The sequence below is a fragment of the Lytechinus variegatus genome, chromosome 19, assembly GCF_018143015.1.
Source record: "Lytechinus variegatus isolate NC3 chromosome 19, Lvar_3.0, whole genome shotgun sequence".
Lineage (NCBI taxonomy): Eukaryota > Metazoa > Echinodermata > Echinoidea > Temnopleuroida > Toxopneustidae > Lytechinus > Lytechinus variegatus.
Genome location: NC_054758.1, coordinates 17,734,005 through 17,754,280, shown reverse-complemented (window position 1 = coordinate 17,754,280; position 20,276 = coordinate 17,734,005). Strand labels below are relative to the sequence as shown.

At 37.8% G+C, this 20,276-nt stretch overlaps 1 long non-coding RNA gene across 2 annotated transcripts in view; it reads right to left on the bottom strand.

Annotated features, from left to right (window-relative positions):
* Positions 1-1,134: 1,134 nt before the first annotated feature.
* Positions 1,135-20,276, bottom strand: part of LOC121406335 — a 40,206-nt gene continuing 21,064 nt past the window's right edge. Inside the window, exon 4 of one of the 2 annotated variants that reach the window (XR_005968776.1) lies at positions 1,135-1,224. This is a non-coding gene — a long non-coding RNA (uncharacterized LOC121406335). Of the gene's footprint in view, positions 1,225-17,919; positions 18,987-20,276 lie in introns of those variants that run through there. The other variant, XR_005968775.1, reaches the window with a different exon arrangement.

The following is a 20,276-nucleotide window of genomic DNA, read 5'->3' as shown; positions in this document are numbered from 1 at the left end:
TAAATATCTCTGCATGCTTTATTCAATTTCCATCACCCTCCCTCCGCGCCGTCCGCTTCCCATTTCTTCATTCCGTCCCCCCTAAAGAGTGCTTAATACCTTATTTTCTTTTCTATTCTCCGACTCCCCACCTTTTTTTCTCCTTTTGACGTGAGGCGAGGCCAGGGCCTCTTGCTTTCTTTTCTCTTGACTTGGGATGGATGTGGAAGAATGCAGCCAGGGTCGTGGATCTGAAAGCGGCACACGCTGCACGCGTGGCTCGGCATGCCCACGACAATGAGCAGCTGAGGTCTTGGCTGGCTGATTGGTCCAAAAAGCACTGAATTCCTCCACTCCATTCTCTTTTATTCAATGAAGGCATTCAGCGGAGGGTATAGAAATGCTATCGCAACGGATGAAGATATAAACCCCATTCAATGGGACTGGACAAGTGGAAAAGCTGCGCGGGTGCACTCAATCTCCTTTTCCTTTTATTCCTCGCTGCATCTCATGGTTTGGTTGGATTTTAATTTAGGTGGAAGTGGGGTGTGGATGTGGGAGACAAAAGAGGCGAGAGGTTTATAAACTCTTAATGGGCGAGGGGCACGTGGCTGCACCCCTATTGTATCACACATTCCATTAGAGAGGAAGGAGAGAGGGATGGACACATTTAAAAGGAAGAGGAAATGTTGGAATGACAGATAGAGAAAGATGCGTTTAGGAGAGAGGGGTAAAGAGAGATTTAAAGAGAAGGAAGAGAGGAGAGGAGAGGGGGGGTAACAAGTACAAGATGTCAACAAAGCAAGCTGGATGCCTTTTGGCAGAGACACCCCTCCCCCTCTAAAATGCCTTTTTGCCATTCCGTCAGACCTCAGTCATGTCCCTCGCTTGAACAGGGCAACCAAGCGAAGGAGTGCTCCAATATGGGCGTGTCCAATTCGGCTACCGATAGTCATTTACATAAACTCAGCCCCATCCAATTTATGAATATTCAACAAAGATGAAAGTATGATCACTACCTCCGAACGCAGTTCTGCATTGAGACATTTACATAGGCCTATTGACTTACAAATAAATAAATACAAAAATATATATATTTGTGAAATACTAAGAGAGGAGGGGGGTTAGAGTGATAAGGGTATCATTAAAGAGTTAACTTACCGGTAATGTATGTAGCACTAGTCGTACGATGGTGCACAAAGTAGAAGCATTGAGAATGTTCTCTTGTAATGGCAGGTTTCAATCCTAAAGATACAAACAAACATAAAATGCTTTCAGAAATATTGAAAATGATAGGAGCATAAATATACGTCAGAAGGATCGAGCTATGTGTAGATTCATTTCTATTTTTCAATTCACTCTTTTCACTTAAAGAGAAATTCCAGTAGTTGCAGTAAACATTGATTTCATGAGAAAGTCTGTAAAACCAGGCTTAATTGTCAGTATATCATCGAGGATGAAGATCTGGTACAGTTACATAAAACTGAACTTTGTGAAATCTTGAAATCTACGCTGAAAAACGTTCACACTGAAGATCACCAACACAGATAGGCACACGTGGGACAGTGTGTTATTATTGCTGGAATAAAGACCCGACGGAAGTGACCGAATCCGCGCTTATTTTGCTTATTTCTCAGCAATTACACAGTTTCTCCCAGAATCCTTTGGCACATATTTTTTATTCATACAAACAGACACTTGGGTGGTCATTATATTAGATTCTGTAAAAAGTCATTTTGAGATCGTTACCAAAACGGGAATTTATCTTTAAATTCTATTGATGACAGATTGACAAACACAAATAGGGTTTGTACGATAAGAAGATAAAAGTCAACTCATTCTATAAGTGGCCTACACCATAGAAATTAAGGTGTTAAGAAGAGCACCCATCCGTGTTCTGAGAGGGGCCACACACCCCAGGTGTCGAAAATACACCAAAGAGTTTGAACATAACATCAATAGTGTTACATAACAGTGTTATAATAACACCAATGGGTGTTGAATATGCACCATGAATTTAACACTGGTGTAAAATGATTGGTGCACTGCTCTGTTAACAATGGTGGTGAAGTTTTAAACACCAGTGTATGCCTTTGTGAAAATGGGCCATATTCTCCTAACTTGAGGGGAAGTTCACCCTGACTGAAGTTAATTGTAAAAAAAAGCGGAAAAAATACTGAAAAATATTGGTGGTTTTAGGGCAATCCATCAAGGAAATTCTTTGATTTGTGACATCATATGCAAGCAGCTTTACAACATTGTATTGAAAAAATCAATGAAATGTCATTTCCTCAAAAAATACTTTTTTAGTGTACCTTCAGTGTATCAACAGACAAATCATTTCACACCCGCTCCTGAAAGAAATATGAAAAATGAGTCACCACGAACCATTAAAAATATGAAAGTTATTAATTTTATATATAACATATGGGGCAGCTGCTCATATATAAACAAAACAAAATAAATTCTAATAACTTCCTTAATCTTTGATGGATTTTCCTTGAACCTTCACTAATATTTTTTATATAATTGTTTTTTGGTATTTTTACAAAACTTTATTTGTAAGGGTGAATTTTCCATAGAACTGAGGGGCGTTTCATGAAAGATAAAACGTCCGACAAGTCCCATTTTATCCGACAGTTACCATAGGAACAGTGCCTTTCAGCCAATCAAAATCATGGAAAGATGTCGGATGAAAATATTCATGAAACACTCCCCTGGTCCCCTAACAACTTCAAAACACTATCTTATACTGCACCAAGAAGATTGCTTCCGGAAGAAAGATTTTGTCCTTTGCTTAAACCAGTTTAACGAGACAGAGAAGTCTTAAAAACCACAACTGGTGGCAGCGGTGGGATCATTATAACTTTATCATTTCTACCCCTGAACTTATCAGTTTTAAACCCTACAACTGGTGGCAGCAGTTTTAAACCCTACACTTAAACCAGTTTAGGGAGACAGAGCAGTCTCCAAAACTACATCGCGAGATGGTTTTCCAGACCGATATGGAAAATCGCGTCCTAGACCGGTTCAAGCATTCCCATAACATGTTAAACTGGTTTAAGAGAGTAAAGTCTCCACACTAATTCATTTCCTTGGTGGCCTGATCGGTCCACCAAAATTATCAATATCATATTTCTGGTGGCCTGCAAAGCAGCTTTAGTGGCCTAAAACAAAAGAAAACATTCCAATTTAGCAGAACTTTGGTAGCCAAACCGGGCCACCGAGTGTGAGCTCTTACCGAATTTTTTTGGCCCGACTCTCAATTTAGGTTGCCCCTGGCCACTGCTAATGTCCAGCCCCGAGACAGTGGATGAGAACGGGTCTAATGTTTCTTTACCCCTACAGCTGTGAGAATATTGCACTTTCCCTTTTTGTTTGTCTTTTCAATTCCTGATGCTTGAACTTGTGATGAACTCATGAAAAATTGTTCGCCAGAAGGCTGAAGCTGTTAAACATGGAAATTACATTACATTGTTACATTTCCATGAATATTGATTGAAGAATATCAACGCAGAAATGTGCCATATCGAAAAAAAGATCTTGCCCCCTGTGAAGATGTTATTTGAGTCCTATGTTATTACTTTAGTACCACCAATTATAAAGGTAACACGTTTGATTGATAACCTCAGCTTGTTGGAACGAAAATATCTTTTGAGCACCCTGAGCAGCCATATGATCTCTGATTTCAGGAATCACCAACCACCACCTTCTTTCAGAGACACTCAAACATATGCTCCAATGGCAAAACGATGGAGGAACATGACAAAGCTCATTAGAAAGAGTGCGCTGCGGCAAGAACATACCCTGATAATTGAATGATATTACAAGCATTAATGTCTGCGAGGTTTAATTAATTACAATCAATGATATGAGATTTGATTTCAAGTGTGAAAGGAGACAGTGAATGACCGACTGAAAGCCCGGTTGTGTCTGCAATTCAATGGCAAGGTCAGTCGCCATGGCCAAGAGTTAGTTTTGATAAAAGTAGAAAAATTAGAGAAAATGGAAGCAGAGGGTGATGAAAATCCATCAAAGAAAGCAAGAAAAATAAAGAATAACAAAACAAGTTTTTAATTTTTACACTTTTGATTTTGTGACGTGACAGACATGCAGCTCCTCCATATCTCGTGTGCATAGATTCCAAAATATGCGTGTGGAGCGTAGTGGCCCAGTGGATTAGTCTCCGGACTTTGAAACAGAGGGTCGTGGGTTCAAATCCAAGCCATGGCGTAGTTTCCTTCAGCAAGAAATTTATCCGCATTGACATGCACTCAACTCAGGTGATGTGAATGGGTATCTGGTAGGAATTTATTCCTTGAAATGCTTAGCACTGGAAAGGCTGCTTGAGCTACAGCCGGGGTAAGAATATCCAAGTCCTTTTGAAGCGCATAGAGATGTTCGTTATTCATCATGTGTTATGGGCTATACAAGAACTGACTATTATTATGCCATTTTCTTTAAAATTGAAAGTTATTTTATTTGTGGATATATCATTGACCAAGAAGGGCAAGGGGCCCAGGTACCATTTGTGGGGGTAGGTGACATGGTCGAGTGGTCATTCGTGGCGCACTAGTCAGACAAAAATCTAGAGTTGGATTCCTGGCAGAGGCAACTCAAGCAAGGCATTTTTTTGCACTGCTCTTTCATGCGTACATTAAAAATGAATGAAAGTGGTTTTTATTGGTACCAACTACGCAGAAACTTAATTCATTTTCAAGGCTACTAATTATCGCCCAAATCTGCAACATTATCCTGTGAAACAAAGTTTTATTTTCCCTGAACAGGTGGAATGCCATTGTTTAACACTTTATGGCTCGGTCAAGTTGGTCCTTATATTGTCTAACCTGTAAAAATTGAAATGTTGTATAATTCAAACATTAAAAAACAAAAAAAATAGTGAGGGACATCATCTATGCTCTCATTTGCATGCGACTAAATTGTGCATATAACTATTTTGTGAAAAACAGTCAAAACTTTAAAATGTCATAACTTTCTTATTTTACATCCGATTATGATGAAATTTTCAGTGTTATGCTTGTTGGATTTTTCTCTTTTTTTTGTATTCAAATCTACTTTTTTGGGGGTGGACTTGTCCTTTAACATTGCAATGAATAACATTGGAATAAATTGGAGTTTCCAGGGCTCCTTGTTTTGTTTTCTAGGCTCTATTGAGCATTTCGAGGGCGAAGTCGCCCTCAGCCCCCCTTGTATTTTTTTTTACCTGGTACCAATGTGTGTATGCCTTTGAACAAAAAAATATACAAAAAGAAATTGAATTTCAGAGTGTGTAATGTAAAAAGGGGAAAGAAATTGTAGGTTTGACGTCATGAAAAGCCACACCGCAGACGCCACTGGTATAAAAATTTGAAGGGGGCAATGTCAGCCGTTGATCTAGGGACTGTTGTTCTTAGATACCAGCTGATCTTCATGAAGACAAGTTTTATTTAATTTGGAAAGTAGTACATTAAAACTCACTAATCAAGTGCTTTTGCCTGCTAACCTTCCAATTCAGTTTGACCTCCCATGCCCTTTTGATTATGTGTTATTCTTATTAGTTCGGTGACGTTTGAACAAACCTAAAACCTCTGAATACATCTTAGTCTTACCAAGCGCAGGAGGATCATAAATTCCCGCAAAGCCATTCAAAACCTGAAGAGCAATTTATCTCAGACAGACAAAAAAATTACCATGGGGAGCACACCACAAAAGCCGGTCATAACCACACCTTTCTCTCGCGAAAAAAGAAAAATGACTTCCCTTTGTAACATTTTCACATTGATGAAATAGAATTAACGGGAGGAAATTGTTGCTAATTTCATGGCTACATAGCTGTGATCATGAGTTTGTCTGCGGTGATACAACCATTAACAAAGGGTGATTACCAATCTGACTGGAATTAGTTAAAAAAGAGAATGTTTTGATTTTTTTTAAAGCGATATTGCAGAAAAGTGCCCCGGCTTGGTGATAAAGTAACAGGTCTCGGTCAACACTGGGGACAATCGCATCTTCCTATTAATTGCCAAAATTCTTGTACATTATGGAGAAAATAACAATTAAGCCATCTTTGTCTCTTGTCTCGAATACCAAAACAATATGAGACGAGGAAGAATAATACCCTTTTCATAAACCCATCCTCCAATTAGCCGCCTAAGAGTAATGCGGATAATTCAATAAAAATTGCGTTCACAAACTCCGAAAATAAGCCGCATTATTTTCACGAGCACCCGTCCTGAAAGAGGCGGATAATCATCATGACAACTGGACACGCCCCCTCCGATGCGGTTGTGTTGGAAAAGGGTGACCTTGTGACCGCACCATGGCAATTATCCGCTTTATTTGGAAATGCGTTCATAAACTCAAAATCTTGTCCCGATGCTGCTATTATGCGGATAATAGCAGCATCAAAATAATGCGGATAACTCTGGTCCTCCTCCAATTTTACGACCAAATTATGCTGCTATTAGCCGCATAATTGGGTTTATATGAAAGGGGTATGAGACTTTATATCTAGTGATTAAAATGAAGCCTTCTTGATGGGGAAAACCAAGTCTTCATGATTTTTGTATTCCTACTGTGTTAAAAACAAGTAAGCATCAGACCAGGAAACAGAAGTCTTAACCCGTATTCAACCAACAAGAGTGTCGCTAAGGCGAGCACATAATACGCCAGCCTGTAACGCAGAAAATGGACTGATTGGTCAAGCAAGAAAAGGTGGCGACTTCACCTTTGACCATCTGCCCTCAAAATCAATAGAATTGCTGGGATTTGAATCCATGTCCCTCTGATTGAAAGCAAGTCATAACCAGTATTCCACAACGCCCCCAACTATTACAAATATACATTGATAAATAGCTGAGAAAACAACGCACTGGGTCGAATAAAGAGCAAGCATATTGGCCTACAATAATGACCAGCAAACCAATCCGAAAAATTATAGATTTAGTTTTAAAAATGATTTGTAATCAAACAAAATGTGTATAAAGCACCAGATTAAGATCAAATAGCATTACAAATGTATGTATAACTATTTTCAAATTTGGAGAGTGACATAGTCATTTTTGCCAATGGATTTTTTTTCATATTTTTCTGATATTTTTGGGGAATTTTTTTTTACTGCATATTTTTAGAATATTTGTCTCTATTTTTTCATCTTCATTGTTAACATTCTTGTGAATTTGAACAATTTTTTAACAAATACCCTTAAAATTGAATCAATATAATATGAGCTATATAAAAAATATAACAAATGTATTTTTATAGTATATATGGTGGCAAAAATTTATATTTTATTGGACATGACAAAAATGCTTTAAAAATATATTTTTAATATACAGCATTCGGCGTTCCAAAAATGTACGACAATAATATATTTTGAAAAATATATTCAAAGGTATTTTTGTAGTATTTTTTTAAACCAAAATACCCTAAACATATTTTTTTGGTGAATTTTGCAGTAATTCAAAAATATTTTTGCAATTATATTTTTCGAGCAGGGTGAAAAAGTGAAGTGATTTGTGCTCATTCAAACCATCAAAGTTTGTCGTACAGTTCCATAAAACATTTTACTATACAATAATCAAGCTATTTTTTTTATTGCAGTTTCATAAAGAAGAGATCAAATTAAAATGGTATCTCCAAAAAAAAACATGGTTAACACCAAATAGAATTGTACCGATGCAAGAATGCATCAAAATTTTATCAAGAGTTCATTCCATCTTAAAAAAAGAGAAATGCCCAGCTGTTATGCAGCAAGATAGAAAACCCCCAGGCAATCAATTCTGATGTAAAATAATTTTTGTAAAATATTGCATGGTTTATTATAAACTATGCAATAGGTGGTTTCAAACCGCCTCGATCACAAGAATCCCCGTTAAATTACGAGAACTTTTTAAGGCTAAAAAATACCCGTTAATTATTCCTGCATTCACACCGCCCCGAAACACATCCTTCGGGATAAGTTCCCGTAGTTACGAGCATGCGCAGTGTGGTCTGATAAGCAGGCAAGGCGGGAGATTCAAAATCACTAGCCCAGCAGCCACCCACGCCGCCGCGCCCAACGACACGCTGGGATAAAAGTTCCCGTAATTTGCTTTCAGATCGCCAAAATACCTGCGACCTTGGAAAAATCCCCACGAAAGTTCTCGTAATTTCGCCAAGTACCTACTATTTAGCGGGTATTTTCTTTCGGGGAAATTACGCGTAGTTTGCTTTCACATTACCAAAATACCTGGTATTTTGGTAATGTGAAAGCAAACTCTGATCGGGAAATTTACCCCGATCAGAGAATACCTGGAACTGGCGAACTTCGAGGCGGTCTGAAACAACCTAATATGACACAATTACTTCATATATGAAATGAAGTATAGAGAAATCTTACTTCGGATCACTGTAACTTATGGTGGCCATAACTTCCGGGAGGGGTGGGGGGTCTGAAGACCAAATCACTATAATCACTATCAATTGGTTATGCAATGACCCAAATGTGCCATGTGAGTGATATAATAAAGGCATGGTTAAAGCCCCCCTTCCTGACTTTTGCATTTTAATCAGAGAGACCTGTGTTTTAAAGAGGAAGTTCACCCTGACAAAAAGTTTATTGTAAAAATAGCAGAAAAAATAATAAAAAATATTGCCGAAGGTTCGAGAAAAATTCATCAAGTGATTAAAAAGTTATTAGAATTTCAATCATTTGATTTGTGACGTCATATGCGAGCAGCATTTCTACATAGCGAATGGTAAAAAATCCATGAAATGTCATTTTCTCAGAAAATTGAAAATGGTTTTCACTGTACCTTTTGTATATCAATAGGCAAATCATTTCACACCCAATCATGAATAGAAAACAAAATTAAGGCATCAGGAACCATACAAAATTTGAATTTCATGCATTTTATATTAAATAACACATGGGGCAGCTGCTCGTCTATGACGTCACAAATCCAAAACTTTGAACTCTAATAACTTTCTTAGTTTTTAACTGATTTTCCTGAAACCTTCACCAATATTTTTTACTAATTTTTCTGCTATTTTTACATCAAAGTTTTCTTCAGGGTGAACTTCCCCTTTAAGTATAGATAAATCTTGCTTCAGATAACTGTAACTTATGGTGGCCATAACTTCTGGGGAGGGTGGGGGGGGGGGTAATGAAGAACAAAGTCACTTTCAAAGGGTTATGGAATGACCCAAGTATGCTGCTAAGTGAGTGAAATAATCACCTTTTATAAGGCATGGTTAAAGCCCCCCCCCCTTCCTGACTCTTGCATTTTAATCAGAGAGACCTGTGTTTCAAATCCAACCACAGCCTAGCGCCCTTCAGCAAGGCATCAATCCACGCTTAACCACTCTCCACCCAGGTTTTAATTGGGTACCCAGTAGAACATATGCATGGCAATCAAGTCTTAAACTCTTGTCGGAATGCTCCCCAGGGAGTGGAGAAAGTGCATACATTGTATGCAGGCATGCCAGGATACGATAATCAGGTTCATAACATATCTGTTAACGGGGGGGGGGGGGGGGGGGCCTCAAATATATTGCTGTACACATGCGTGACCAAGTAATTAGCAAACACTCTCTAAACAAGTTTTTCCCTGTGTGCAAAATAACCCCCTAAACAAGTTTTCCGCAGGCTTTATTCACACATTTTGGTCCCTAAACAAGATGTCGCCAAAATATGACCTCGGGGAAAAACATACCCTAAACATGTTTGGCTATATAGTCTTGAAAAAAGAATCTTTGGGGGAAAAAATACCCTAAATATGTTTGACCCCGCGATTGACCATTGACAAGTTTTTCAAAACGACCTTTTTTCTTGAAAATCTGTGTTTTTGATACCCTTAACGAGTCCACGCGCGGGCCGCATCCAAAAATGAAGAAACACCCCTTTAAACATGTTTTTTTCGGTCACGCGTGTGTTCAGCAATATATTTGACAGCCTCCCCCCCCCCGGGCTGTAAACACTCAAGATGTTGTTCTGATTATGTAGATGCTATATAAAAGCAGATTATTATTTTCACACAAACTGCATTGGTCTATACGGTACCTTTCTGGTGGTGTGAATGGTCCACTTTTCATCAAGTGGCAAGCATTACGGTAACATTTGAACTTTGCATAGAGCAGCTGGGCTCTTCAGACAGGTTACCACAAAAACCACCGCTAGCCTTGGAAAGGGCAAACACCCCTTTGGCTTTTGAATGGGATCGTAAAGGGGTAAGTGGGCGGGGCAGAGGAGGAAATGGAGATACATCATTACAAAGGGGCGTGGCAGGTAGATAAAGATGGTGGTGGTGATGATGGTAGGAGGGGGGGGGGGGCTGGCTTGTGGCTTTCCTTTTTTTAATGCTTTCACATCGCAATGTGACTACATAGGTATTTTTCATAGAGCAAGCATGCATGTAATTACCCCCATCCATTTACATTTCTTCCTCTCCTTCAATAATTTAACCATGTATGCAATCAAACGCATTTAAAAATCAATATTTCTTATAAATTCCCTCTTTCCCATATTCTTTCTCTCTCTCTCTATTCCTCTTTCTCCTTTTTTCACTTTGTTAAACAGGTGGGATTACATAAGGCGGTGCTGCACCGGCCCGAGTTTGCTCAATCTCGTGATTTTAGCCTTGGCCCTCTTCACGATTAATCTCGAGATTCAAGAAACCCTGTCTCCACCATCGCAAGAGCGATTCCTGCTCGAGCAAGGCATCAATGCATTATGGTCTGACACCGTGAAAAAAATAATCTCGAGTGTGTCTGCACCTGCAAATTAGCGGGATAATTCGTTAAACAGGGCGCGATTTTGCAAATAATCCCAAGTTGACTTGGGATTGCAATCTTGAGATTAATCCTACGACCTAACATGATAATTGCGTCTCCATTGCAAATAATCTCGAGATTGTTCAGATTTGGATAATTTGCCGGATCAGAAATAGCGCACTAATTTGAAAACTTAGGCTGGTGCAGACAGCCCTTTATACAAGCAACAACAAACCACAAATCTGTGGTTATGTTTACATTTAACCATCCTCACCATGGGACATTTAAACCCAACTGTGAATATGAATCCATATAAAAACTAACCATTCAAACCAATGCAAGCTTTTCTTCTTATTCAAATTGCATCAACATATCAAACAGATCTTATGTTAATCTGTCATTCTCCACTCCATTCTCAAGTTCGACAACTGAGCAAAGTTTAGACAAAACGGTGCAGGTCACTGTTTATATTTGGGGGGCAAAGAGTAAACCAAATCAAGGGCTTTCTATTGTAATACATGTCAAGTGCAACATCAATTAGCATCATTAAGTAGGGTGCGTTATTCTTGAACAAATACTTCTAAAAACCAGCTGCTTAATCTTGGCACTCTTATGGTCTGTAAGTATGGCAATACCCTGGTTATATTTGAAAAGCACTTTCATAGATTTGGTGCAGGAGGGATGATAAATTCCTATACTGTTGCTCTTCAACTAATGGTCAAACTGAAATCTTGAATGTCATGCTTATTACGTTTTGTCTGTCTTTTTTGCAGGGGGAGGTGGGGTGGGTACAGCAGTCAATCAAGATGGTCGGTGTACAAAAAACTTTGATATATTACAGTGAACATACCTTCGCTTGCTTACACTTTTTCATATCATGAATTAAAACTATAAAAAATATTCCAAAAACTTTCTAGTTTTACATAACTTATTACAGGCTGAAAAATTAATTAATCATCATCAAGGTTTTGTAGCATAGTGGTCACAACAGTAGATCAGATGTAATTACACAACACACTTAAGAAGTGTTCCAGAGATTAGCGATACAAGCAGGCATTTGATTGAAATAAGGAGAATAAGCCGAGTTCTTGGGTGAGATGGTGGATTACAGCATTTTCCATTTGAGCAGAATATTGTTCTATTAAGCTGTAGGAAGGGATTACATGAAAACATGTTTTGGTGATGATGAATTTCACACAATTAGGATGGTGGCCAATAATTCATTGTGAGTCTTACCAAGTTTGCTAACAAGCTTTAAATTCTCCTTTTCTGAAGCTTGATATCTTCTTAAGGTATGAAGACCTTAATTTCTTAATCCCTCACTGGCTTCCTGATCACAGGAGATTAATGAGAGCTTATAATATTAAGCTTATCCTAATCCCTACTCATCACAAGGAAAGTTAACCCTGAGGATAATTAGGATGAAATTGAGGCGAATAAATAAGACAGAATGAAATATCAGACCTTGATAAAATTCATATAAATCATATATCAGAATCCTAGGGAAATTTAATAATAATAGTACTTTACATTGCAAGATTTCAATATGTATATACTCAACTAGGCTTTACAATAATGTTATTATTATCATTACCTCGGCTATAATCTGCTGCCTACAGGTGCTCTGGCATCGAGGAATTTTCTTTTTTCTTAAAAAAACCCATATATTTTTAAGCATGATATATATTCAAAACAATTAGTAAAGAATGACACCAGAGGGAATGTGTTGTGTGCCATACCTCCACTTAGCAGAAGAGATTAAAAAGGAAAAATGCTTTAATAGCTACTGAAACATCAAAATTAACCCCTGTAACTTACCCCTTTCATAAACCTATCCTCCAATTAGCCGCCAAAGAATAATGCGGATAATTCAATAAAAATTGCGTTCATAAACTCCGAAAATAATCCGCACTATTTTTACAAGCGCCCATCCTGAAAAAGGCGGATAATCGTCATGGCAACCACACACACCCCCTCCGATGCGGTTGCGTTGGAAAAGGGTGACCTTGTGACCGCTCCATGGCAATTATCTGCATTACTTTCGAAATGCGTTCATAAAGTCAAAATCTGGTCCCGATGCTGCTATTAAGCGGATAATTGCAGCCTTAAAAATAATGCGGATAACTCTGGTCCTCATCCGATTTTACAACCAAATTATGCTGCTATTAGCCGCATAATTGGGTTTATGAAAGGGGTATTAGGAGCAAATTTGCCCCCATAACTAATCACAGGGTAAAGAAAAGACAAGATGTAATCTGATGGGACAGCAAAAGAAGCCCCCCCTCAAAAAAAAAAAATATGTCACCCCACCACCACATACAGAAAATATATTTCTCCATACGTCTATAGTGTTAAACTGACATGAAAAATCTTCAGTTACTTTGCAACACTTCTCTATAGGTTCAAAGTATTGATTGATTTAAACCCAAACCCTTGATTACAAAATACTGCACATTGAAAAATCCTCAGTGGCAGTTCTGAGTGGAGTTCCACATCCGCTCTATTTTCTTTAAGTTCTTATACCTTGTTAGAAACCCTCTTTTTTATCATCAAAGCATGTAATCTGCTGGTGAAAATGAAAGAATAAGAATGTTTTTGCAACACTTCCCTGTATTTTCCAAACGCGGGTATTGATTAATTAATACTTTAACCCCTAGACCATGAAAATACTGTTCTTTGGCAAATCCACCATGATCGGCACATCTCAACATCCTTTACCCCTATGGTAATCTACCTAACATGAATGAAGAGAATACAGAAAGTTTTGCAACAACTCCTGACAGTTTCAACTTCAAACCAAACTATTGATTGACCCATTTATCATGTAAAATACTCTTCTTTGATAAATCCGCAGAAGATCCAAGTAGTTTATGTCTTGCCACTATCTCCTTTTTGGGAGAATTCCTTTAGCATTAAAACATATTATCCTTCTAATCCAAAACAAGAGGATAATGAAAGTTTCAAAACAGTTGCCAAACTGTGATATTGATTATTAAAACATGTTATCCCTTTAAGCCGCAAGAAAAGGATAATGAAAGTTACAGTGTATCCAAAACAGTTGCAAAACTGCAATATTGATTATTAAAACATGTTATCCCTTTAATCCATGAGAAAAAAACATAATGAAAGTTTCATCAGATCCAAAGACAGTTGTAAAACTGTGATATTGATTATTTAATACTTTAAATCCTGACCAAGAAATACTGTTCTTTGAGAAATCTTCAGTGGCATATCTGAAGGGCTTCCTGGTGGGCTTTGTGAGACCACTAATCATGTTTCAATAGAGCAGGGTGAGAAGGTAATAAACTGGTCAGAAGAATTGTAATGAGGGTTTAATTGATCAGTTGGATCTGGACTTGGGATTAAGTTGAGGGATTAGTGGATTAAGTGAATGGGGCCAGGTGAATGAGTGGCTTGTAACTGATCATTCTGAATTTAGCGATATTGATTTTCCTGGCAGGGTGTAATCTAACTCCATTCTTCTGTTGTTAATCCATCCTCCAACCACATCTGTCCTCTATCTCACACCTCCCTGCTTTTCTGCCCCCCCCCCCTCCCTCACCCCTTTCATTTTTGTCCTATCTCCTTTTCTTTATCATTCAATCCCATTTCATCTTATCATTCTTTCATCTCTCCCTATCCCTTTTACCCTAATCTCTCCCCTATGCTCAATTAAAGGAGAATGAAACCCTTGGATCAAGATAGCTTGTGTGAAAACAGAAAAATCAAAGAAACAGATCAACCAAAATTTGAGGAAAATCTGACAAATAATGAGAAAGTTTGAATATTGCGATCACTAATGCTATGGAGATCCTCAATTGGCAATGCGATGAAGATGTGAGATGTCACTTGTGAACAACTCTCCCCATTACAAGTAAATATTTCACTTGAATTGCCTCTTTTATCACATCTATCAGTAGATCATGTGTTCTTTCTATAGGAGGGCATGTAATACAGATTTTTAAAGAATACATCATGGATAAAGAGTGTGTATCACCATATGAAAAAGCAAAAGGAGACATGTGGAGGGTATTTCATAGTCCACCAAAGGGAAGGTGGTTCACAAGTGACATCACACATCCTTGTCGCATTGCCAATGGGAGAATCTCCATAGCATTAGCGATTGCAACATTCAAATGCTCATAACTTTCTCATTATTTGTCCGATTTTTCTCAAACTTTCTTTGCTCTTATTCTTTGATTTTCCTGTTTCGACACAAGCCTACTTGCTCCAAAGGTTTCATTCCCTTTAAAGGGGAAGTTCACCCTGACAAAAAGTTTATTGTAAAAATAGCAGAAAAAATAATAAAAAATATTGCCGAAGGTTTGAGAAAAATTCATCAAATAATTAAAAAGTTATTAGAATTTCAATTATTTGATTTGTGACGTCATATGCGAGCAGCATTCCTACATAGCGATGTCATTTTCTCAGAAAACTGAAAATGGTTTTCACTAACTTTTGTATATCAAGACAAATCTTTTCACACCCGATCATGAAAAGAAAAGAAAATAAAGTCATCAGGAACCATACAAAATTTGAAATTCATACAGTTTATATTACACAACACATGGGGCAGCTGCTCGTTTATGACGTCACAAATCCAAAATTTTGAACTCTAATAACTTTCTTACTCTTTAACAGATTTTCCTCAAACCTTCACCAATATTTTTTACTATTTTTTCTGCTATTTTTACAACAAAGTTTTCTTCAGGGTGAACTTCCCCTTTAATCCACACCTTTCTCTAACTTACCTCCTTTCTCTCTCCCTTGCCACCCCCTCCTCCTCTTTCTCTACCATCCTACAATCCCTTTTCTTATTCTTTACTTGCTTACTTTTAATAAGAAAATATTAAAATGTATTTTTGCTATTTATCAAACTAATATATTCCCTGCGCTTCAAACAAAGACAATGCAGCATATCATATTCCATATCTCCAATTATCATTTTCAATGAAATAAAGAAAGAAACATTGTCAAAAAACACCACAGCTGTTCTGTGTTCGATAATTCACAACTGTGAAATTCATTATCGCAATGTTCCATCCATCTCATTTTTTTCTTGGAAATATATTGTTCTCTGACATTTCTAGATCTACAACAAATAATGATACATACGACACATGAGTGAACAAGGAGTACAATACGATTTATCTTTACAGCCCCTGAAAAGACAGATAATACAACACATGTCTGTGAAAATTAGACAAAAGAAACAGATATGTTGGGGAAACATCTTTATATTTTATTATTAGTTACCAAACATTATGAACAAAAATGAATCCCCTTTGTTTAGTAAGATCTATGACGAGAAAGAGAAAAACTGGCACAAAGCATTTAATGAATTGGTAGATTACTAAATAAATACATTAATAAAAAAAAAATAAAAATAATGGATGGGTGAATAGGTTACTAGAAGAATACATGATATACATAATAAAAAAACCCCTAAAATTATGAATAACTTTCTAAGAACCACAAAATGTAAACAGCATATACTTTTTTATAGTAAAGATAATAAAGACTTAATTACTAAACATAAACCCAGACATCGTCTGTATGCTTGAATATTATCAGCCCAACACTTTCAGCTGCCTATATTCCGCGCCAAAGATTCAGGCAACTGAAGAAAATCATGAGAGTATATATCCTATTCTGTAAAAATACAAAACCCTTCTCACTAATTTGAACTTTTCCGAACCCCAAAACAAAAACATTTGTTTCAGCTGCCTCACAGAGACACCGAAGAATAGAAGAGCTTTTCATCATGATTCTGGTTTGTTTACTTTGATAAATATGGACTTCCGAGACGAGGGGCAAAAGTATATCAGCTGTATACTTTCCAGGCGAAGTCAACGAGGGGAGAATTTGCTTTGAAATAATGTAAAGATGATCAAGATAAACCCCCATACCTTGTATGCTCGTGGCCCATTTCTGTAAACGTGTTAAGTGGGCGTTGCCCTGGTAAACAACCATCGGTATCGGCGGGCGCGTGCCTGCAGATAATAGTCGTTTGCCCCTGCTTTGTAATAAACCTCTCCACTTTGTTGTAAAGCTGATTATAATAGGAAGGGGAGGAATCTGCCCTTTGCTTTGCAAGCAGATGTGATCGTGAACAATGGGCCGGGGATGATGAAATATACGATGGGTTGAAGATGGAAAGGAGATTATAACGAGTGTTTGGCTTCAACCCTGGACACATTCCAACACTTTGTTTTGGAATTGTCACCATGAAATAACTTCAGAAAAGCAAATTTGCTCATGATGCTTCCCTTGTCTGCTTCGATGCCGCAAAGAAGACGATCTCTCTATCAACTCTGCTCGCCATTTTGGTGTGATTTTAGATGGGTAAATTTGATACATGTATTTGCTTTTCTGTCTATGGGGTACTATTGAAAAAGGAACATTTTCTTACAACTTTTCTTTAATTCATGTTTACTATGGTGTCTGCAAAATGTATCCCAATCAATCAAAAACATAATGCAAATGACAGACTGTTTCAGTAGAGCAAATTTGTTTGGTGAGTTCATCTGAGCCCTGAAATTGTTTCTCTCTCTTTTTCTCAGTCACTCATTCATTTGAAGAAAATCTGTTTTTACACATCAGTTTTGTGTAAGGATTTAATTACAAACTCTCTCCGCCTTATTTTCTTCTGTCAATCCCCTAAAAATAAATGTCTACCAACTGCTCCCCTATTCTAAACCAATAATTTCCATATTCACACTCCTATCAGCCTATCATTCTATTATAGGGACTGCTTTAAAAATCTTACACAATATCACAGTAAATATCAAGAAATAACCTTGCCTTGCAAAGTCTTAACTTCAAAAAAATTTAAAGATCCCTTTGTAAAAGTTGTTCTTTCATAAAAATACAATCACCATGTTATTAATCACTTCTTGACTACCAAAAATTTATATTTACCAAGGTTTTTTCATAACAATGATACCACTGATAGATAATTTGAAAATCATTTGATAAAGGGAAAGACACCACTTTGTTCTAATTATTGTACTTCAATGAGCTTTGAAGAGGTAAACTCTTTTGAATAAAGAAGAACAATGATCAATATGTAAACATAAGGCATTACCAATGGTTTATCATAAAAGATCATTTGAACTCCCACAAACTTTTAACAAAAATGAGATCCAACTTTATCAAAAAACTTTGCTTTCCCCCTTCTATTAATTCCTCAAAACTCTTGTTCTTGATCCAAACTTTACACGGCCCCCTTTTTGTGTAAACCATCCCACAAAAGCAATTTACACAATCACGCAAGAGTGTTGAGCAATGTTGAAATTAGCAGGTGATGGATGTCCGCTCCCGTTTCCCCAGCCGTAATTCCGATGAACTCCGATGATCACATCACGGCACGCGCTCATCTGCCTTCGACATTGTCCACAAATGGCTGAGTATTTGCACAATGATAGTGGCGGACTGGTGGAGGCACGTGCCAGCGAGATAGCCAGAACAATGGTCTCTATACCCCCTGCTTTTCAGAGATATATTTTGTTTGTCCAAGGGGCCTATTATGCTCTGATCTGCCTGAAAGCCCCTTTTTTCTACCACTTCTGATTTTCATCTTATGTAAATTTGGCAGATGCTGCTAAGCCCGGATGATGGAGGATAAGAAGAGGCTGGTGAAGTGTGGATAATGACTTGATTATGAAAGAGGGGGCAAGTTTGCGCCCCTGGTATGGGGGTGGGGTCGTCAGCGGTAGAACGGTGGAGGGGGATGCCTGGATGCATTCCAATGGAGCAGCATCTGGAAAGAGGACATGCAGTCATCTTTTCGCCTTTATTTGTTGGGATTGTCGTGTTCAGGAACAAGAGAGGAGTCGGTTTGCGGCATCTGCATGCTCATCGGAAAGCCATGCTGCAACAAAACAATCATGCGGACAAAAGAAACTGATCGAAATCGTCAGTCTACTACCACAACGACTGGTTGCAAGTAGCATACTGCACTGCAGGAATGGCGGGTCTCTGGCTTTTTGTTGATATACCCTCAGTCAATCTACATTCTTGTGACGATTGCCACTAGTTGCTGCAAAAATGTACCAATGAACACGGCTGAAAAGGAGGTTCTACTGGTCAATATCTTGCAACAACATTTAGCATAATATTTGGGAGAGGACAACGAGTGGCTGCAACAAGTATTACCATCCATGCAGGACAAGTGGAGGTCCTACTGGCAGCAGAGACCTCACCATAAGATTCAGCACAGCATTTGCAAGTTTGTTCGGATCACGTCTTCTGTTCTAAAATGGATGATGAAATATCAATCATGGATCTTGGTTTACATGTGAAAGATGGAAAGAAGGGGAAGATGATGGAGACGGAGAGAAGGAATAAAGTCAGTGGAGGAGGACGAGATGAAGGAGATAAGGATGAGGATGACACCGAGGACAAGAAGGAAATACAGATGCAAAACAATATCAGAACAACCTATTAAGGTTCCTATGTAAAAACAGTTCTTTTCAGAACTAAATTTTGTACACATTGCGTGTATATGCATGGGTCAAATTATGTAATACCCCTTTCATAAACCTATCCTCCAATTAGCCGCCTAAGAGTAATGCGGAAATCAATAAAAATTGCGTTCATAAACTCCGAAAATAATCCGCACTATTTTTACGAGTGCCCGTCCTGAAAAAGGAGGATAATCATCATGGCAACCGCACACACCCCTCCGATGCAGTTGAAAAAGGGTGACCTTGTGACCGCTCAATGGCAATTATCCGCATTACTTTCGAAATGCGTTCATAAAGTCAAAATCTGGTCCCGATGCTGCTATTATGTGGATAATTGCAGCATCAAAATAATGCGGATAACTCTGGTCCTCCTCTGATTTTACGACCAAATTATGTTGCTATTAGCCGCATAATTGGGTTTATGAAAGGGGTATAAATTGATCTATATATTCACTGCGCGTTTCTTCTCTTTCTCTCACTAAAAAAAGAGAAAAATCAATACTCAATTTGGTTTATTTTACTTATTTTTCCTCTATACATTTCATTCAGCAATGACCACTTCCATCAACCCCAAAACTCATTGACCCCCCCCCAAAAAAATGAAATAAAATAAAATAAGGGGGACAGAATTATAGCTCTTATCAATACTTTTGTCGTATAAGTTTTCTTGCCACTAATAGGGGTTTCCAAAGAAATAGTTTTACTCCTAGAAGGGGTTATATTGCATAATTTGTTTAAATGGACTGATCATTCCAAACAGCAATATAAATTACTCTTGCAATCATTTTTTTTTCTTCGATGAAATGGCAATTATTCTTCTCTCCCAACTTTCCAGCTTTTAATTCTCCTCAATTGAATAAACATTTCCAAAGATGAGTCACCCACATCTGATAAATTGCTACAGTTCATCAAAAACAGACACTAACAAAGAATCTTTGAAAACTGCAGCTTTACGTGGAGCTGAATAAATTGTCAGTAAGCTCTGCCCCATTTCTAATGGGGTATAAAGTTAGCTTGAAAATATATTATTCTTTCTTTTTTGGTTCTGACCTTTCTCATTCCTTAAAAGACGAGGAT